Raw genomic sequence first — 15,523 nt, 5'->3', positions numbered from 1 at the left:
CAGAAAAACAAAATGCATTCATACAGGAATAAAATCTAAAGTCTTCTGAAGTCTTGTTTCCAAACCTTTGTCTGAAAACAAGTTTTAAAATATCCTTATTATCTCTATCAATTTTGAGTACTTGTGCCACAGATGGGCACAATGACTAGTTTTCAGGAGGATCTCATCCTGCGCACTATTGACATTTGGGCTGGATAATTCTTTGGGGGTGGAAGGAGCTGCCCTGTGCATTATAAAATATTTAGCAGCATCCCTGGCCTCTGCCCACTAGATGCCAGTAGTAACCCTCCTCCCCCAAGCTCATGGTAATAAAAAAATGTCTCCAGACATTGCCAAATGTCTCCTAAGATATGATTACCATATTTAGCAAATAAAAATGCAACTAGGATGCCTAGTTACATGTGAATTTTATAGACCCACAGACATACAAAACAAACTTATGATTACCAAGGGGGAGAGGGATAAATTAGGAGGTTGGGATTAATTTATACATCCTACTATATATAAAGTCGATAACCAATGAGGACCTACTGTATAGCACAGGGAACTATACTCAATATTTTGTAATAACCTATAAGGGAAAAGAATCTGAAAAAGAATAGATATATATTTATGTATAACTGAATCACTGTGCTGTACACCTGAAACTAACACAACATTGTAAATCAACTATACTTGAATTTTTAAAAAGTGAATGTCAGATAAACAGCAAATAATTTTTAGTGTAAGTATGTCCCAAATAGTGCATGGGACATACTTTTTTTTTCTTTTTAATTTATTTATTTTTGGCTGCGTTGGGTCTTTCTTGCTGCGTGAGTGCTTTCTCTAGTTGCGGTGAGCGGAGGCTACTCTTCGTTGCGGTGCGCGGGCTTCTCATTGCGGTGGCTTCTCTTGTTGCGGAGCACGGGCTCCAGGCGCGTGGGCTTCAGTAGTTGTGGCATGTGGGCTCAGTAGTTGTGGCTCGCAGGCTCTAGAGCGCAGGCTCAGTAGTTGTGGCGCACGGGCTTAGTTGCTCCACGGCATGTGGGATCTTCCCGGAACAGGGCTGGAACCCGTGTCCCCTGCATTGGCAGGCAGATTCTTAACCACTGTGCCACCAGGGAAGTCTGCATGGGACACACTTATACTAAAAATTTTTTAGATCGAATATGACTGGTGACCTGATTTTATGTGGCCACCCTGCGGCGGGGGATCGGGGTGGCAGGGAAAGCAGGATCGTTGATGCATTAAACAAGATGATGTGCGTGAGGTACCTGGCACATGGTGAGTGTACTATAAATATTCTGGGAATCTGCTACAGGCCTTGAATGCACTTATCTGTATCCCTCCTGGAGGCTGCAGTTGGAAGCTCAAAGCTTCCTGTCCTTTACCACAACTGTAATCGGAGTGGGGTGCGCCATCATGAGGAGAAAGGGAGCCCACGTGTGAATCTGTAAGCGCTGGTACTAGCGTTCTGGTTAAAGCTGGTTTTATAGCTGCTCTCCTGGAGCAGCAGTCTGCCTGTGCTCTAGTGCTCTGTCACCGTGGGCTCCCTGAGTTTTTACATCATTTCTCTTAAGTAGCAGCCAGAGAAGGTGACGTTGAGTGAAAAACTGCTGCGCTTGTCCCAGACTCAGTCACTCTGGGTTTGATTTTTCTGGCGCCGCAGCCCTAGAAAACCATTCTCTGAGATGCACCAGGACCAATCATTTCCACAGTGGGTAGCAGTGAGGACCTTCTTTCTGGGCCAAGATTAATGACCCAGGCAATCAGCCTTTCCAGAGAGCAAAGGTGAAATGTAACTCTGGGTAGATGCCTGACATTTTGAAACAAAGGGAAAGGGGGTGGGGGCGGGTGAGGAGAAATAGCATTTGTATGTCTCACGCAGGGTCATAAATCAGGGATGGGCAAGAGTGAACTGGGTTTCTGCCAACAATTGAACTGATTTGGGTTCCTATGTTCTATTTTCAAACAATCTGTATGAAACATGCTTTAAAGACATGAGAAGTGCCCCTTTGAGTTACGTATTGGTATATGAACTCTTGAGAGTTTTACTTTTCCAAAAGGAAGTCCAGTGCGTGTGGGGGAAGTCTTAAGTCTGTCCACGAGAAAGTACATTCGTTGCTCTAGAGGGAAGCCAAACTATAACATTAGAAACTGGGGGAAATGAAGAAGTATTGGCAAAGTGTACAAACTTTCAGTTGTAAGTTGAATAAGTTCCGGGATCTAATATGACCATAGTTCTGTGTGTGTCATAGGGACAACAGGTAAATAATTCTGTATTGCATACTTGAAATTTGTGGAGTAGATCTTAAACGTGGGTTGGTGTATATGTGTATTAACTTGATTATGATCATCATTTCACAAGCTATATATATATATATCAAATCATCACATTGTACACCTTAAACGGGTACATTTTAAAATTGTCCATCATACCTCAATAAAGCTTGAAAAAACAAAAAAACAAAAATTGTAAAGACTTCCTTGGTGGTCCAGTGGTTAAAACTCTGCACTTCCACTGCCTGCGGGGGCTTGAGTTTGATCCCTGGTTGGGGAACTAAGATTCCACATGCCATGTGGTACGACCAAGAAATTAAAAAATTTTTTAAAAATCGTAAAACAGTTCCAACATATTTCAAAATACCACCATGCATGATCTCCTACCACAAGGAAATTCAGCTAGAAACCAGTTACCGAAACAAAACTCCATATATTTGGAAATTAGGAAATATAATGATATGTTTCCAAAAAGTCACTTTTGAAGGTATTAGGCAAATACTCTGATTTTAAAGGAATCCAAGAACAGGTTACTTATTGATTAACTAAATAAGCATTTGTCGAGCGACTACTCTTTGCCACGTTTTGTACTAAAGATGAATAAGACGTGGCCCCTGCCCTCCAGGAAGAGACTTGCCGATGAATGATTGCTCTCTGCTGCGGCCTTTCTCTGTGTCAGGCACCATGCTAAGGGCTGTGGGAATTCACAGGATCCCAAGATAACTCAGTCGGGGAAGTGAATACTTGTTAATGTGTCTGGAAGAATTTACAGAGGATGTTCCTCTCTACTTGGTGAAAAGAAGACTGAAGCTTAGGAGTTCTCCAAACTGACAAGGATGGGGAAGGGTAAAGATGTAAAGATGTTGCACAGCAGGTAGCAAAGATTGGAAGGAGGGATTTCTGAGGAATGAGGCTGGAGAGATGGGCAGGAGCCAGGTCTTGGAGGGCCCTGTGGTCACACTAAAGAATCTGAACTTCATCCTGAAGGGCCAGTGGAGAACCACTAAAAGGTTTCAAGCTAGTAAGTGAGTTTGTGATTCCGTTTTTCTTATGGAAAGATCTCTTGAAGGTACATGGAAGATAGATTAGACTAGGCAGGTTGGAAGCTGGTTGGAAACTGTTAAAGAGAGGTGGTATTCAAATAACAAATGCTGGCGAGGGTGTGGAGAGAACTGTACACTGTTGGTGGGACTGTAGATTGGTGCAGCCACTGTGGAAAACAGTACTTCCCTGGTGGTGCAGTGGATAAAACTCCATGCTCCCAGTGCAGGGGGGCCAGGTTTGACCCCTGGTCAGGGAACTAGATCCCACATGCATGCTGCAACTGAGAATTTGCATGCCACAACTAAGGAGCCCGCCTGCCGCAACTAAGGAGCCCATGTGCTGCAACTAAGGAGCCCGCTGGCCGCAACTAAGACCCAGTGCAAACAAATGAATAAATAACTACTAAAAAAAAAAAGAAGGAAAACTGAAAATGGAACCACCATATGACCCAGCAATTCCACTCTTGGGTATGTATCTGAAGAAAAAAACGAAAACAACTACTTCAAAAAGATACATGAGGGAACGGCTCTTGGCCTGCGGTGGGTTCAAGGTCCCCGGCTGGTCAGTGGCTCCCGTGCTCTGCTTCTCCCCACTGAGCTGCTGCCTGGTGCAGAGGACGCCATGGCGCTCTGGATCACCAGGATGAGCTGCTAAGGACGGTGAACAAACGCGGCTCTCCTGGCTCGCTGTGTCTCCTCTCCCTATCTCGCCTGCTGGAGTTCCCCTGGCAGGAGTGGACTGGGACAGATTTGGGGGGAGGATGGCGGTCAGTGGGCCCCTAAAATGGTGGGAGAGTTTGGGGTGCAGACGGATGGAGAGAGGAAGAACACGAAAATTAATGCTGAAAATAAGGCGAAGGTCAGTATGGCAGGCGCAAAGCGCATGCCTGTGGCCACTGTTGCAACCTCTAAGCCCGGCTGAGGCCAAGGACAGCTCTTGGAGACATCGGCAACAAAGTCAGTGAACAGCCACAGGCCAAACTACCCCTGAAAAAGGAAGCAAAAACTTTAGGTGCTGGAAAAGTTATTGCTAAAAATCTACCAAAACCTCTGGAAAAGGCTCCTGTACCTGTGCCGGAGCCCCCAGCGGAGCTGGATCTGGAGCCAGAGCCAGAACCCGAGCCTGTTAAAGCAGAGAAACTTCCCCCTGAGCCTATTTTGGTTGATACTCCCTCTCCAAGCCCCATGGAAACATCTGTCTGTGCCCCTGCAGGAGAATATGTGTGTCAGGCTTTCTCTGATGTAATTCTTACAGTGAGTGATGTGGGTGCAGAAGATGGAGCGGATCCAAACCTTTGTAGTGAATATGTAAAAGATATCTATGCTTATCTGAGACAACTGGAGGAAGAGGAGGCAGTCAGACCAAAATACCTACTGGGTCGTGAAATCACTGGAAACATGAGAGCCATCCTAACTGACTGGCTAGTGCAGGTTCAAGTGAAATTCACTTACTCCAGGAGACCATGTACATGACTGTTTCCATTATTGACCAGTTCATGCAGGGTAGTTGTGTGCCCAAGAAGATGCTGCAGCTGGTTGGTGTCACTGCCACGTTTATTGCAAGCAAATACGAGGAAATGTACCCTCCAGAAATTGGTGACTTTGCCTTTGTGACTGACAACACCTACACTAAGTACCAAATCAGACAGATGGAAATGAAGATTCTAAGAGCTTTAAATTTTAGTCTGGGTCACCCTCTACCCCTGCATTTCCTTAGGAGAGCATTTAAGATTGGAGAGGTTGATGCTGAGCTACAAACTTTGGCCAAATATCTGTTGGAACTATGTTGGACTACGATATGGTGCACTTTCCTCCTTCTCAGGTTGCAGTGGGAGCTTTTTGCTTAGCACTGAAAATTCTTGATGATGGTGGATGGACACCAACTCTACAGCATTACCTGTCATACCCGGTCAACAATCGCTTCTTGTTGTTATGCAACACCTGGCTAAGAATATAGTCATGGTGAATCGTGGGCTTACAAAGCACATGACTATCAAGAACGAGTAGGCCACATCTAAGCATGCTAAGATCAGCACTCTAGCACAGCTGAATTCTGCACTCGTTCAAGATTTAGCCAAGGCTGTGGCAAAGGCTTAACTTGTGAACTTTGGAATACTATAATATCTGCAAATAAAATTGGCACCATGTGCCATCTGTACATATTAAAAAAAAAGGTACATGCACCCCAATGTACATAGTATCATTATTTACAATAGCCAAGATATGGAAGCAACCTAAGTGTTCATCAACAGATGAGTCGATGTAGAAGATGTGGTATATGTACACAACGGAATACTACGGAGCCGTAAGAAAAAGAACGAAATTTTGCCATTTGCAACAATGGATTTGGAGGGTATTATGCTTAGTGAAATAGGTCAGAGAAAGGCAAATACTATATTATAATCAATTATATGTTGAATCTAAAAAATGAAACAAACTAGTGAATATAACAAAATAGAAACAGACATAGATATAGAGAACAAACTAACGGTTACCAGTGGGCAGAGGGAAGGGTGGAGGGGCAAGATAGGGGTAGCAGATTAAGAGATACAAACCACTATGTCTAAGATAAATAAGCTACAGGGATATATTTTATAGCACAGCACAGGGAATATAGCCAATATTTTATAATAACTATAAATGGAGTATAGCCTTTAAAAACTGTGAATCACTGTGTTGTATACCTGAAACATATAATATTGTACATCAGCTATTCCTAATAAAATTAACACACGTTGTTCCCAGAAGAGAAAAACAGGAGATATTAGAATCATTTAACCACAGGGCATTTCCCAGTCAGAGGAGAAGAAAGCCAAAGCACTGGCACCAGGTCCTGAGGCCCCTGCTGGGTCAAGCAGACCCTGCTGTTGCTGGACCACGGAGAGATCCAAGGCTCAGGACTCAGGGCGGTACCCATGACACACATACTTCAGTATTGCAGAAGTGGGCACAGCCCTACAGATCCATGCCCTCTGCACATCAGCCCTGTTAGGGTGAGCTGAACGAGGGATGAGGGCCTGGCCTAAAGCAGAGGTGGAAAGAAAGGAACAGGTTTGGGAGAAATACAGAAAATAGCATCATATTCTCAGTGATTGACTAGACACAGGGAGGGAAGAGAGTAGAGGCTGGCTTCCACATTCCTGGTCTGGAAGGCTGTGAGGAAGGAAGGTTGAGCATCTCCACCCGGGCTGGGGCCTTTCATGAAGCATCCTATGACCACAAACATCCTATGACCACAAACACCACAAAGATCAGAAGGCTGTTCTCTGGGCGGGTTTAAACTGGATACAAGTGAGCAGTATCCGGCTATGGGGCTCATGGAGTGGACCTCTCCAGCCTCATATTTCCACCCACTGTGCCTGGAAGCAGGGTGTGATGTCCCCTTCCTTGAGCTCCCCGGTCATTGTGATCGCATGCATTTCCTAGCCTGTTAGAATGGAATTGTTTTGGACATAAATGACAAAAGTCTATGGGCCATTTTGGGCCTGAATCATGAGCTAAGCAGCTGTTTCGCTTGTCAAGCGTTAAACGATTTGTTCTGGATCAGAGGCTACAAGGCAAGAAATGGGGCTAGAAAAACAGGAGCAGGTAGAGAGGTCAACAGTTAGTGGAGATGTATGAGTGCGACCTTTGGCACCAGCAACAAAGATCACTCAGGCTGACCTCTGTTGTCATAACACGGGAAATACTACAGCCCCTTCCTCATCCCCACCCTGGGGAGAAAAACTTTCTTCTAAGAGTGGATTCCATGAGCATTTCTGTGCTCTGTCATTAAAAATCTGCTGGAAATGAAGAGAGAGCTTTTACTGATCATGAGCAAACTCTTGCTGACACCATGTGCAAAGAACAAAGAGATCTTCATCTGGAATAGAATAGGGATCATGAAGTTGTATGGAGCACTGTTTAGAAAAAAATAGTTTTTTAGGGCTTCCCTGGTGGCATGGTGGTTGAGAGTCCACCTGCCGATGCAGGGGACACAGGTTCGTGCCCCGGTCTGGGAAGATCCCACATGCCACGGAGCGGCTGGGCCCGTGAGCCATGGCCGCTGAGCCTGCGCGTCCGGAGCCTGTGCTTCGCAACGGGAGAGGCCACAACAGTGAGAGGCCCGCGTATCACAAAAAATATATATATATATATTTTTAAGGACAGCTGATTTGAAAGCAGATTGACTGATTTGCTAATATGGAAAATAAGTATCATTTTGCTACAAGTTCTCTACCAACCTTTGGGCACTTGTGTCAGTACAAATTGTGGTTTACAAGTTTGTTTTGTTCTGTTCAATTTTGAAAGTGTTCCATTTTACCATGGATCTATACTCAAGAGAGGTTTTCCTGTGGCTTCATCTGGTCCAGGCACAAGATCTTAGAGTCAGAGAGAACCTGAGCCCCAGAAATGGCTTTAGACTCTATTAGTCCAACTTTCTACCTAATGTAAGAATTCCCAATATTTATTTTTGTTTGCTTTTCAGTTTCCTGAAACGATGCCTGTTCACAAAATGAACATAGTTGATTTATTATTATTCGTCCATGGACATCAGCTTATGTAAGAGTTTACATTACGTAATGTAAGAGTTTACATTGCATTACATTATGTAAGAGTTTATATTAATATAAGTCTGCAAAACATATACAGTTCCTTTTTTTTTTTTTTTTTTAATGTGGTACGTGGGCCTCTCACTGTTGTGGCCTCTCCCGTTGCAGAGCACAGGCTCCGGACGCACAGGCTCAGTGGCCATGGCTCACGGGCCCAGCCGCTCCGCGGCATGTGGGATCTTCCCGGACTGGGGCACGAACCCGTGTCCCCTGCATCGGCAGGTGGACTCTCAACCACTGCGCCACCAGGGAAGCCCTATACAGTTCCTTTTAAATAAATATTTATGTGTGTAAAACAGAGAAGGAAAGTGAATGCGTGCCTATATGTGCTATAAGATAATAAATATGAATATATTCAGTGTATTTACAGAGTAATGAGCTGCCTTTATATGCATTTATAAGCTTCATTTGTATATGGTCAAAATTTGACTATCCTATAGGCTATTGTGGTATATATTTATAGAAAACTTTTTGATAAAATTTCAATTGACCTACATTATTATTATTTATTATTATTTTGGCTGCGTTGGGTCTTCGTTGCTGTGTGCAGCCTTTCTCTAGTTGCGGTGAGCGGGGGCTACTCTTCCTTGTGGTGCTCAGGCTTCTCATTGTGGTGGCTTCTCTTGTTGGAAAGCATGGGCTGTAGGCGTGTGGGCTTTAGTAATTACGGCACACGGGCTCAGTAGTTGTGGCTCATGGGCTGTAGAGCGCAGGCTCAGTAGTTGTGGCACACAGGCTTAGTTGCTCCACGACATGTGGGATCTTCCCAGACCAGGGCTCGAGCCCGTGTCCGCTTCATTGGCAGATGGATTCTTAACCACTGCGCCACCAGGGAAGTCCTTGACCTACATAGTCATAGTACTAGTACTATATTATTGTCTGTCTACAAAAGAAAATTCCAAAGGACCTTTGTTTAAAACAGACACACACACACATCTCTCTCTCTCTCTCTCTCTCTCACACACACACACACACACACACACACACTTTATGCTGTCAGCTTTTTTCAAACCCTTGGACTCATTTCTGTCAGGGAAGCTTGGGAAGCACCATGCTTGAATGAGTCTTACATGCTTTTACCAGGAACTCTTTCTGGAAAGGTCCTCTCATTCTTTCTTTTCATATTTGGAGCACTCACAGCAGATAAACCCTGAAAAATAAGCCCATAAATTTCTGCGTTTCAAAAGCCACCAGGCAGTGTGCTTCTTCAAAAGTGTGGTTAGGATCACAAGTCAGAATCAGGAACCAGAAGCATAATGTGACTTCCTCCTGCTGTTGACTCTGGCTCTGTGCATTCCAAATGGTAGGACCAGAGCTTAGAAACAGAAATAGAGAAACCAGCAAGAAAGGTCAGCTTGTGGCCTAGGCCTGCTCTTAGAGACAGACGACTACGACAGTTAGTTGCACCCTCTCCCTGGGGTGTGTAATTCCAGTTGAATTGGCCCTCACTTCTTGAATGCATGATTTTGTGCTGCAGACAGATCCCCACGAGCTCTGTGTGTGTGATTTCTTTGTGTATCACTGTTGGCAATAGCGCTTGTGCCATTACCGCTCAAGAGGCAACTGGCCTTGGCCTGAGAATCCAAAATCAGACTGTGACTAGAGATGCAGGTTTACAGATGAAAGATCTGTGAATATCATTTTCTTTCCCACCCAGAGACACCGAGGCACTTCCTCCCTGCTCTCCATAAGTGAGTCCTGTAGTGTCAATGTTAAGATTCGTCAGAGTCAGAATTAACAACGTTAGTTTAGTTCTGAAAGTTGTATATGGATGCTAAATGCTGTCACAGTTATCATTCCAGTTTCCTTTTCTCCTCTCTTTTCCCATCAGACCTTACATTTCAGAAAAACCAAAGGCTTGCAACTCTCTGAACAGGTTTTTTCCCCCTCTGAGTAAAAAGTAATACAAGGCGATACAAAACTCAAAAATTAAATAATGCCAAAGCGAAAGGCCCCTAATAGCTCCCACCTGCTACCTTGAATAACCATGTAAAATAGTTGAGTATCTCTCCCTCCCACTTGTTTTCTAGATATAATGATATAGTTTATGTGTATATAAAAATGAAATCAGGGGCTTCCCTGGTGGCGCAGTCGTTGGGAGTCCGCCTGCCGATGCAGGGGACACGGGTTCGTGCCCCGGTCCGGGAAGATCCCACATGCCGTGGAGCGGCTGGGCCCGTGAGCCATGGCCGCTGAGCCTGCGCTCCGCAACGGGAGAGGCCACAACAGAGAGAGGCCCGCATAACGAAAAAAAAAAAAAAAAAAAAAAAATGAAATCACTACTATTTACATTGGTTTGAAAAGGTTTTTTCCTCACTGAGCATGTTACTTGGACAGTTTCCAAATCAGTTCAGAAAAATCTACCTCACTTTTTTGCCAATAGTTACACTGTCTTCTATAGCATGGCTGTACCATAGTTTTTTTGTTTGTTTGTTTGTTTTTGCGGTACGCGAGCCTCTTACTGTTGTGGCTTCTCCCGTTGCGGAGCACAGGCTCCGGACGCGCAGGCTCAGCGGCCATGGCTCACGGGCCCAGCCACTCCGCGGCACGTGGGATCTTCCCGGACCGGGGCACGAAGCCGTGTCCCCTGCATCGGCAGGCGGACTCTCAACCACTGCGCCACCAGGGAAGCCCCTGTACCATAGTTTATTTACGTATTCTCTTCACCCTTGCTTTCCCCCCCTTTTTTTAACAACTGAGAAGAAGGTGAAACATGTCTGCTGATACTGGCCACAAGGACTGTCCAGCTGCACCTGGTTGAATCTTATGGCGCCACAGATAATACTAGATGTGTGACAACCTGAGTTTCTAGCTGAGGATCAATGTTTCACGCTGATTAGATAGTATTTATATTTTAAACCAGTGACAGGTTGAGGGGATAACATTTTATTTCTATAGGAATAAAAGCAGAAATTCACCTGATCATTGTTCCCTTCCTAAGCTTGTTGGCCACTTGAGAAAATGTATTTGGAGCCACTTTTCCAAAGAGAATTGTAGTTGGCTATGTGCCTTGTGAGTGAAGACCACTGACACAGAAATATAGGTGATTTATGTTTTAGCTATTGAAAACTGATCTCACCTATAGTATTTATTTTTTATTACTATTCATTAATAATACTAATGTTTTAGGACATTTGTGTCTTGTACCTAAAATATGCCTTCTTACCAAGGAACCGGGTCATTGAAAATATCATATAACTATCAATCAAATATAGATCAATAGAGTAGGTGCCAATTCACCAGTACTTCAGGGACAGAGCCCAGAAAAGAACATGAAAGCCAGCATTCTTCTCCGTGCGGACCACTCTTCTGCCTTGGCACCTTGAAAGATTTCAGACAGTCAGGCAGCTGGGAAGGCATCTGGTTTCTGCATTCAGAGCACATCAGCTTGAGCCTGGTAAATGGCCTTGATTATCATGCAAGACACATAACACTCTTATTAGTGCCACGCTGATTAGCGCTGCACAGTCACCGCTTTCTGTAATACCCTAATTGAGGTCCTTCCTTGCCTGGAATGTACATTATGTTTAGATAAATCCCTCAGTATGATATTCTAATGGGTATTTTAAACAAAGTCCAAAGGACAGTTAGAACCACCGTCTATGCAAGAATCTTTTTTTTTTTTTAAAGACAAAAAAGGCATGGTGCCAACATGAAGAAGAGAATCCGTTTTACTAAGTGCGGGTGAATATCCGAAAGCAACAACCGCTTTCCCAGTTGCATGTGGCTTGTATCACATTCTAGTCCTTCACTCCATGCTCATGTCTCCCCACTTCCTGATGTCTGTGGTTTGGGCTTTGTGTCACTCTCAAATGCAAATGTGACTCATCTTGAAATGGAGCTGGGGAGGAGGGGTCCTGAGAATTCACCGCCGAGTAGTTATGGCAGTCATTGTCATTCTTATCATTCATTTTTAATCTAGGTTAATGGTATTTTAGTTTTACAAAGCATCTGCAGGGTCATTTCTTAAGACCCTCACTGTGTCTACCCCTCATTCAGGCCACAGGATATCATCCATCAGTCTCTGTCTCTCCGTACCGCCCCTCCCGTCCCAGGGCATATCCTAAAAGGGGAGTAGGGTTGAACTCCTTTTCTAGGACTCCCTCCTGCTTCTAGGGCTCTCCTTTCTCTCTTCAAGTCAAATAGCTGTAATACAGTAGGAGAGAGTCGGGGATCGGGCATGGCACTGTCAGTCCTGGCTGGTCTCTTCTGCTTCTTTAGTACTGATTTGAACTGTATCTCAAACTTGGATGTTAGAAATTTATGAATTTGCTCTCTTCGTTTTCATGGACCCGAATCAGACAAGAAATTTATCAAGGGCTCTTACGAGAAGACTCCTTGGGATAGGTACCTCCACCCCTTCTGTACTCCCTCTACACTTCCTTTAGAACCTGTTCTAGCAGGAGTCATACTGTTTATCATGTCTGTTAACACATCTGCCTCTTCTTCTGCACTTTAACTCCTTGAGGGCGGGAAATAAGCGTTAGCCTCTACATCTCAGCACTGTGACTGGTACAGAGAGGCACTCAATAAAAGTATGAATGAATGAACAGAAAGTAAATTAAGGTATCACTAGGCATTAGGGAAGTGCAAATTAAAATCATGGTGAGATACCGCTACACACCTATAGAAGGCCAAAATTTAACCAAAAAAAAAAAAAAAAAAAAAAGAACTGGCAAAAAGGTGGTGGGAAGTGTGTAAAGAAGCTAGAACTCTCATATACTAGTGGTAGGGGGGCAAAATGGTACAGCCACTGTGGAAAATAGTTTGCAGTTTCTTATAAACCTAAGCATATACTTATTAAATGACTCAATTTACCCAGTCCTAGGTATTTACCCAAGAGAAAGGGAAAACTTTGGGATACACAAAAAGCCATCTGAAGTGTTTATAACGGCTTTATTTATAATCCCCTAAAAATGGAAAAATTCCAGCCGTCCTTCAGCTGATGAGTGGGTAAACACATGAAATATCCACACAGTGAAATGCTACTCAGCAGCGAAAAGGAGCAACTATTAAAATGTGCAGCAGTCTGCATGAATGCATTATGCGAAGTGTGAGAAGCCAGAGTTTAAAAGCTGCGTACAATATACATCCATTTATATGACATTGTGGAAAAGGCAAAACTGTAGGGACAGAGAACAGACCAGTGATTGCCAGGGGTCAGGCATAGAGGAGGGGTTGACTCTGAAGGGGCAGTGGGAAGGAATGTTTCGGGGTGATGCAACAATCTGTATCCTGATTATGATGGTGGTTACGTGACTCCGTACATTTATCAAACTCACAGAACAATGTAACTTAAAAAGTAATAAAAGGGCTTCCCTGGTGGCGCAGTGGTTGAGAGTCCGCCTGCCGATGCAGGGGACACAGGTTCGTGCCCCGGTCCGGGAGGATCCCACATGCCACAGAGCGGCTGGGCCCGTGAGCCATGGCTGCTGAGCCTGCACGTCCAGAGCCTGTGCTCTGTAATGGGAGAGGCCACAACAGTGAGAGGCCCGCAAACCGCAAAAAAAAAAAAAAAAAAAGTAATAAAAAATTTTACTGTATACAAATTACAAATTTAATTTGAAAAAGTAAATCAAAGTTGTTTTGCTGCTTAGTGTAGATTCAGAAAAAATGTCAAAACAAAAGTAGCCTGCAGCAATTCTGTACATGTTCAAGTACATATGTAAACACAAAAGGGTATGCTTGTGTGTGTGTGTGTGCGCACGTGTGCATTTAACAAACATTTAAAGAACACTTCCTATAGACCAGGACTTGCTATAGGCACTGGGGTTATATTGATGAGTAACAAAAGCAGAATTCCTGCTTTCATGGTGTGGAAAGGGAGAGACAGTAAAAAAGTGAACAAATCAATGAATTCACAGCTTTGGATAGCAGTAAGTGCTGTGGAGACAATAAAGCAGGTCTTGATGATAAGAGTGGGATTGGGTGTTCAGGCCTCTCTGAAGAGATGACTTAAACTGAGACCTGGAAAGTATAAAGGAGGCATGCATGTATGCAAATACTCAGGCAGAGCAGTCCAGGAAGGGAAAACGTCAAACGCAAAGACCCCGAGGGGACTCCTTTGAGGACAAGAAATACTGAAAAATCCTCTCACTTCAAAACTCATAGGAAGGCTGGCTGATATACAACCACCATCCTTTCAGTGCATGGCTGGGCTTCCTAGGAAATAAGGCAAAGCCCCTAAAATGGAATTAAGCTTTGTGTATTCAGAGAACTTGAAGCAGGTCGGTGGGATGGACCAAGTGAAGGAGGGGACCAGCAGAAGATGAGCTCAGATACGTAGGTGGGGATCAGTTTCCGTTGGCTCCAGCACTTTTAAAAAAGAATTCCTTTATATGAAGCTCTTAGATCAAATGTGAAGTGAACAAGGTATGTTTTCTTAGTTCCATCATATGATTTCCTCTGTGTTTTGGATATCTGAGACGTTTGAACTTCTGCTACATAAAACATTGAGAGGAGGCATCCCCTCCTAAAGTTTATGTTGTAGTTAATTTAGCAGTCCACATAGTCCTCAGGTATTAAATTCCCAGAAAATGCTTATGAATCTAAGATTGATGTAGCATGTTTATATGATGTAGGTTGTTTATATGATTTATCAACAAAGTCTGTGTTTGAGTAAGCATAGACATGCAGACATGTGTGGTATAAGATTCTCCCTCAAATCCCGGTGGAGAAGATTCTGGTGTATAACTTCAGCTCTGTGGCCTTGAGGAACTCATGGCACCTCCAGAATCTCACTTGGCTCCTGTGCAAACAATGAATAATTATACTAGTCTCCCAGGGATGGAATGTAGACTATCTGACTTTTGCTCACAGCAGCCTTCTAAATACCAAGAATTGCAAAAATTAGAATTTTGCCTCACATAATTAATCTATGCCTCCATCAATCTCTTCTCTGTTTTCAATTAGACTTGATATGCTTCATTCTTTCTCCTTTAGAATCATGGTGGAATTTTGCTTTCAACCATTTTACATTCATTCAAATATTGGTTTTCTTTTAGTTCTTGAGAGATTTCCATCGGTATCCTGTTTGCTTGTTTTCATTATATTATAATAAAAACCTGTTTAGAAATTTAAAATTCTCTTGATCTAGTGTATGGCATGTGCGTGGGGAAAGATTGGCAAATGCCAGTTCTTAATCATTGCACTGGTCAGCATGCTGGCAGGAAACCAGTGACACCCTCAGAGGGGGTCGCTGAAAAGAGCTGTATGGGAACAGTTAAGAGAAACCAGTACAGAATAATAAAGTACCTCGGAGCTAGTAGCAGAAGGGCATCCTGTGCCCACTATGCCTCAAAGGGCAAGGAGAGACAGGGATTGCCAGAACCTGACAAGAGCTGTGGTTTCACGAGAAGTTTCCAGGGGATGAGCACACCCACTGTCAAACCTCCACGCAGCCAGGAGGAGGGGAGAAGGGAAGCAAGGGGAATAAATATCCTGCACCCTGCTGCCACCCTCTGTTCTCCTGCCAGTGCTTCCTTTATTCAAACCCAACTGGAAGCTGGTGGGCAAGGGGGCCAGTTGGTATGGTCCATAGAGGGCCATTTCCTGGCACACAGCAGAGACAAGAGTGCAGAGTGGTCTGCTGGAGACAGAAGATACCCAGCCCAGGGCTCTGTTGGAAAA

The 15,523-nt window shown here is 44.0% G+C and overlaps 1 protein-coding gene and 1 pseudogene across 2 annotated transcripts in view; both read left to right on the top strand.

Annotated features, from left to right (window-relative positions):
- The window catches only part of SV2C (synaptic vesicle glycoprotein 2C), a gene marked incomplete at both ends in the record, with an annotated part of 177,709 nt that overhangs the window by 128,718 nt on the left and 33,468 nt on the right, over nt 1-15,523 (top strand). The gene's annotated exons all lie outside the window — the stretch shown is intronic.
- Nucleotides 4,087-5,399, top strand: LOC309959916 (G2/mitotic-specific cyclin-B1-like; annotated as a pseudogene). Its single transcript has one exon. The product of its transcript is annotated as a G2/mitotic-specific cyclin-B1-like (transcript).

This window comes from Leucopleurus acutus, assembly GCF_964270905.1.
Source record: "Leucopleurus acutus genome assembly, chromosome: 3".
NCBI lineage: Eukaryota > Metazoa > Chordata > Mammalia > Artiodactyla > Delphinidae > Leucopleurus > Leucopleurus acutus.
This window is presented reverse-complemented; position numbering and strand designations above follow the sequence as displayed.